The sequence below is a fragment of the Grus americana genome, chromosome 1 (assembly GCF_028858705.1).
Source record: "Grus americana isolate bGruAme1 chromosome 1, bGruAme1.mat, whole genome shotgun sequence".
Classification (NCBI taxonomy): Eukaryota; Metazoa; Chordata; class Aves; order Gruiformes; family Gruidae; genus Grus; species Grus americana.
In genome coordinates this window covers 57,928,828-57,935,602 of record NC_072852.1, presented here as the reverse complement: position 1 = coordinate 57,935,602, position 6,775 = coordinate 57,928,828, and positions in this window count along the sequence as shown.

Sequence of the window (6,775 nt, the reverse complement as noted above, 5' to 3'; positions counted from 1 at the left end):
GCCTCACCGGCTTAGATGTGCAGAGAGGAGAGGGAAACCTAAGGTCAAGAGCGAGGCAACTTTCTCTCCCACTTCAGTCTCCTCGTGTTCTGGCTCTGATGTGCCCCAAACGCTCTGTCCATATATTTCCACCTGCTCGCTGCATCCTTGCCTCCAGCTCTGCCATGGCAAGCCCTTGGAGCAGCGCTGCCCTGTGCTGTTCCAGCCCAGAAGCCCTGGCTTGTAGGACCCTCACTGTCCTCCCGCTTTCCCCAAGCAGGTTTGGCAAGAAGCAAGCAGCTCTGAAAGAGCAAATAGAGGCAGAAAAAAGCCCGACCCAACCGAAAAAAAAGCCAAGAGGGGAGGGAGAGGAGGGGTGTTATCCAGCAATGTACTCTTGATGTTTAAACAAGGGACTCCCTTGGGTTCGTGCCTGATAAGGCTGGGTGTCAGGGGAATCTATTCATTTGTTTTCCTCTTTAAACAAAAAGGCCTTCCCATAACCACGGTGAGGAGGGAGCCAACACCTCTTGACGAACAGACTCGTCTTAAGTGCACACGCGGGAAGCCTTTCTGTCTTGCTCCTGGAGAGGAAAAAAAGCCTAGACTGTGAGTATTGACCACACTGCTCAGTGTCAGTGGAAAGGGGAGCGTGGGCCAGCAGTATTTTCTGCATGAGGAGTGACACCAGGAGCTAACTCGAGCTTGCCAGCAGGTCTGCGGGGTGTCTGGAGGTGCAGAGGTTCCTTTCTGATAGCGGGATCCAGGCAGACAGGCTGGGGAACTGCCTTGAAAACAAGGAAAACTCCTCTTGCCCTCCTCCAGCTTTGAACAGTGTCTCCCGAGAGCCTCCTCCAACCCTCCCTGGCTTTGTGACCGAGTTGGCGAGCAGGTGGAGCAGTGCTTTGAGGCCAGCCAGGCTCTCCCACGCTTCACTCTCTTTCCCTGGCTGCATAATCTGGTATGCGTCGGGGGGGGGGGGGAATTAAGAGTCTTTTTTTTAATTATTATTATTATTATTAATTTTCCTTTTGCCAAGAGTTTGGGGGCAGGCTCTTTGGAATGACTCTTGCATATGCCAAGGACAGCACGCCAAGCGTGCCAAAGCTGTCGGTGGGACAGGAGCGGGGAAGGAGCAGCACTAGGTGCTCACAGGGAGGGGGAGAGCTGCCACAGCCCCGGCCAACATCGTGCAAGCAGGCAGAGAAACCGAGCAGGGCTGGACCCACTGGGGCAGAGGGGAATGCCCCCCTTCCTTCCCTCTCAGCCATGGGGGAACGGTGCATGGGGCTCGGGCTCAAGAAGTGAAAGGGAGAGCCAGGAGCCATTTGTTGGTGGAGAGCGAGTTTAATGCCCATTCCCGGCTGGGAGGGATTGGCAGCATCGGAGGCTGGGGAATGGAAAAGTTCAGGTCTGCCGTTCCGCGTGCAGCCGCTGCCAGAAAGCATCAGGCTAATGGATGCAGCAGGGTGGGAAAGGAAAAACCAGCATCAAGACCACTGGAGATGAGGCCTCCTACCATGGTCTGGCTTGTCACTAGTGTGAGGGAGCAGCAAGAACAGGGTTGCTCCACAAGAGAGGACAAGCTAGGAGCCAGGAGTGACCCCAGCCCAGGTGATGACCCCACTGATCTATGTACAGTCCCTCAGTACCTGAGCAGAGACAGAGATGGGACTGGAGATGAAGTGACCTACAAAGTGGGTCTAGAGTCCATCTAGGAAAACCAGTCAGTAAGCCAGGACAGCAGGATACAGGACCAGGCATGGGTACACCTACAGCATAGCCGGGGTTAAATGGAGGCCTCACTCCATGAGGATGTCTGGGTGCAAGTGCCAGCTGAGGCTGGCCAGGACAGATAAGGTCCAGTAATGCATTCAGGGTCCTAACAACCACCAAAGTGTGTTCTCACACCTTGTGGAGGTCTGGGCTTGATGGATGGCTCCTTGTGAAATGCCTTGGCTGCTGTTGGTTGGGTGACATACAGCCAGGGCAGGGACATGGAGCTGGGTCAGGATGATGGCACAGAACCAGGGCAGGGTCACAGTGAGGGGACAGGGAACTCGGAGCCAGGGGGAGGGTCATAATCTGGAAGCAGGGCAGAGACGTGGATCTGCTTCAGAGACACAGAGATGAAAAAGAGGTCCCGGAGGCAGGCAGACATGGGGAGGGTTGCCAAGCCTCCACTGCGGAGAGGCCAGGTGGCACAGGAGAGCCAGCACTGAGGAGCCACGGGGACAGAAAAAGAGACAGAGTAGTGCCCTAGGGTCACCAGGGAAGGAGTGCAGTGCAAGATCTGTAGCCTTCACCTGAGGAGGAGGCGTGGGGCCAGGTCCTGCACAGCTCGAGGACCAGGCTCCATCGTGCGCAGCTCAGGACTGAAGACACCTCAGCTCACGGCCAGCAAGCAGCAGGAGCAGGGCTGCCCCACACAGGGGACTGGCCCAGGGACAAGTGCAACCCCAACAGCGTGGTCCTACAAGCAATCAGCACCACCAAGGTGATGACAGGGACAGATTCCAGTCACAGCCTTAGACGAGGCAAGGTCCGGTCAGGAGCAGCAGGAGACAAGGCTGGAGCATAGGTCCAAGGTGCATCCTGGAGACAAAGCTACCACCAGCTAAGGTCTGGAGTCTATCTGGGACAACCAGTCAGGAAACCAGGACAGCTGGGGATAAGGCCAGGCACAGATACACCGACAACATAGGCCAGAAGCAGGTATCTGGACCTGAGCTTAAATGGAGCCCCTGGGCAGAGGGGCAGTGGTCCCAGGTGAGCCTGGTTGGGGCCATTAAGCCCCACTGATGTGCTCAGGGTGCTGCCAAGCATTAGCCATCCCCATGGCAGGACATTCCCAGGGTGCGGGGCCCATAAATCTGTCCCTGGTGAGGCTCACCATCCGGGCAGGATGTTGATTACCTAAACCAGCCAGAGGGGAAAAGAGGCTCAAAAGCCAAGACACACCTGAGCAACACGTAGATAGCTGAACTATCCTTTCCTGGCCTCATCCTCCTTTTGCTCACTCTCTCTTTTCCTCTGGAATGACAACACAAGATACTGCCTCCATCTCTGAAATCTATGCCAAGAAACTTTTATTTTTAAATTCGCAAACAATGACCTAGCAGCTGCTCCAAGGCTTTTTTTTTTTTTTCCCCTTGCTAACAGAGTGGAAATTATATATATATTTAATTAGCTCACTGGAGCTAAATTTCCCTTCCCACCATTCTTTATTAAAGGCAGATGTAAAATGACCCCCGACTCCAATCTCTATTGAAGGGGGTGTGACCCCTCTCCATCTAACAGAAGTTTCCAGAAAGCCAGTTTCTCCCATCCTGCCTCTTTGCTTTGTCCAATTGTTGGTAGAGGGAGCCAAGAGTTTAAAATGCCATTTTGCCTGCCTCTCCATTATCTTGGGCAGAGGGAGGGTTGAGATACCTCAGAGAATGGAAAAATCCAGATAAAGGAGGGGAGTGTGGTACAGATATACCCTCACGTCTTGCAGGCCCTTGGGATCCAAGGATGCTTTTTTTGTTGTTAAAAAAACCCCATTTTTTTCAAAAATATTAGCCCTCTCGAGTTGTTGCTGGACTTGAAGTCAAGCCCAGCCTGCAGGTCTTTATCTTCTGCACCCAAAGACTAGCCGTTCCCCATGCATTGGCCATCTGCCCCTCCAGGGCAACTCTCCTGACCTCATGCAGGGCAAATGGGGCCCGGGAGCTCCCCGCAGTCCTGCAGTGCCTGGACGGGGCTGCCTGCACCGCTCATGCACACCACGCTGTGGGCAGTGCTGCCAGCGCTGGTAGAGGACCATCATCACCTCATTAGGGTTGTCTAACCCAACACGTGCATTCATCGGCCTGAGACACAGCAAGGGGATACAGTCTCATGTTCACACCTCTGATGAGAATGTCATTAAAACATGCAAACCATTTTGTTTTCTTCATGTTCCCCCTGAATGGGTTCTCTGAAGGCATTATTCTTCTTCTCCTGCCCCCTTAGGTTTTGAGGAAAGGTGCTGGGCTGACAGCTCTGGTCCCTAAGGTCCAGAAGTGATGAAGGAGCACACATCTCATTTTTCTCTCCCTAACATGCCAAGACATTTGTGTGGGCAGCAGAAGACACAGTTCATCTCATGCACATCCTAGACAGCCACCAGTCCCCAGTTTGAGAAGGGACATGTGCTCCAAGGTGCAACTAGACCTCATCCTTTCCAGTGAAACAGCCAACCAGGGATACTTGAAACATGGATTCTGGTCCCTGGCAATCTTTCTGCCATCCTCCTTCTCCTTCTCCTCCCCCTGCAATTATTTATGGCCTGGATCTGGACTTGTCTTAACTAAGCAGAAAATAACAGCATGCTGGATGCTTCTGGCATGCTTGTGTGCCACAGCAACTTGGACTTGACTCCAAGCCATTGATCTAGATGGTCGGTTCTTGCTTTGAGAAGTGTCCTACGGGATTTTTGAAGCAATGGTCACTGATGCGCATGCTGTGAGTTAAGAAACCCCTGGATGCCCCAGCCTCCCAAGTCATCTGCTCGGCATAGGTCCAAGACAGGACATGCCAGACTGGCTGTTTTGGACCTGGCAGTTGTTGGTGAGTCTGGGCTTCTCATACACCACACCGGGTATGCCTCAAAGTTTGGGAATTGTTTGATTACTGCCTTAATCTCCTCCAGTGTCTAAGCCACAATAGAAGGTCAAGTCAGACATAAAGGCCAGCTTCTGCCACTGCTCCGGAGTGACTGCAAATAGGTCAGACTTATCTCGAGAAAACACAGCTCCAGGGATGGTGCAGCCCCTCTTGTCAACCTGTCTGGCCTCTCTTTCTCCTTCCCCCCCACTCGCTCTGGGCAGGAGCCTCTGTGGGGCTGCGGGAATCTTGGCAATGCCGGTTGCACAAAGCCTTCTCCTGCGACAATAGTTCCTTCCTGCCTTCCCCCATTCCTCCTTCCACCTCTGCAGCTCTCACACGTTCCTGGAGCTGCACCAGAGCCCTTCCAAAAGGTCCTGAGCAAATCCCCCTCCTGTCCTCCTCCCCAGCCATGCAGGGCAGCCAAGTGGGTGATTTTGGGGAGGAGGGGTGTCCCCGTGATGCGGCTTTACTTGGGAACAGACGTATTTACATCTCTGTCTGTGACTGAGGGTGTGGTTTTAAAATTGGAGCGAGTTGCTTGGAAAAAAGCTTCTGGAGAAAGCGGCTCTCCTGCCTTTTCCCCTCTCCGTCCAGCTGTGCATTCCCTTTTTTTTTTTTTTTTCCTGGTTTGTTCGTTTTGCTGGGATTGTTTTCAGCCGGATCAGCTCTGGCTCACCCTGCCACCTGTTCACTCATGCTGATGGAAGCTGTAGAAGGCATGGCCAGAATGGAGGCACCAGCCCTTTTGCTGGCAGCAGAAGCTTAGGCCAGTGGAAAAAAATCCTGAAACCACCCACTCCTGATGCCTCTCTTCACGCTGGGGAGTATCCCTATGGCTGTGTGGGATGCATGTACCTATGGCTCTGCCTCCACGCAAGGGATGCTCCATGCATCTCCAGAAGGCCACATAAGTGTGTACAGGGACATTTTTGCTGTATAATCTCTTGCATGGGAATGAATGCCATGCAAATGGCCTGGAGGTTCCCTATGGACTCACGGGTGTCCCCATATCTGTGCCTGTGGGATCATCTGTGTTTCTTATGTGAGATGGCCGTGTGCCACGGCACAGCTTTGCCTTTTCCTTGCCCACATGGAGTTTGATGAGCCTGGAGCTGGGAGCCAAGCCCACACGAGCCTTTCTGTTCCTCTGGGCCTCGGCTGAGGGAGGCAAGGCTGAAAGGGTTGCTGTAACCCACTGTCTTCTCCCCCTCCTCCTCAGCCTATTCCCTGACACAATTGCTATATAGGACAAGTTTCTGTTGCAATCAACTGTTAGGTTAATGAAACCCTGAATTAACCCCACTTTTCTCCCCCGTCTGCAGGGAAACCGTCCCAGCCAGCAAGTCAAATCCCGGGTATCTGTTATCTGCTCCGAGGGAGGCACATTCCCAAGGACACGTGTGGGAACTCAGGCTGGAGTGGCCTGTGGGGACAGGGCTGGTTGATACGGACCTTTAAACCCCCATGCGTGCGCAGTGACACTCACCACCCTCACCGAGGACGGCAGGGAGAGGTGGGATTGTGTAATTGGGGTATGTCCTACCCTACAGACAGCCACCTCCCAGGGCACCAGCGGGTAACGTGGCAGTGGCTGGTAAAGGCGTGAGAGCTTTTGGGCATTGCCTGGCAAGGTGTTTGCTGGCCCCAGACAGGCCAGTGGTCTGGAGGGCGACATGGCTGTGTGGCTTGGAAGAAATCATTGGATTTGGAGAGAGGCTGCTCCCTTCCTTCGGGAGCTTTTCTACCCAGGAACAGAGATGGTGCAGGGCCACTCTGACTGCCAGCTTAGCCGGGGGTGGCAAGCACCTTTTAAAACCTGCTGATGCTGGACTATATCAGTGTATTTTTCTAATGTGGTGCCTTTCCTCATTTGAGGTTTGCCCTGAGGTTCCTTCCTGACTCTACTTGTTTCCAGAGGCATTTTTTTTGCCTTTAGCACTGATGGAAATTACCAATCTAAAGACTTCAGTATATTAATACTGTATATTTGTTTTTCTGCCTCTTCTTCTGGATTGAGGGGTTGCAGCTTAGCTCATGGTGGGGCTAGAAGAGTCTTTTCCTCTTTTATGTTTAAACAGGCACATTAAAGAGCAGGCTTACCCCTCATTTGCACCTTTACTGCATCCCAAATCTGGAGTGATGCTGGCCTCCTGCTGACAGACTG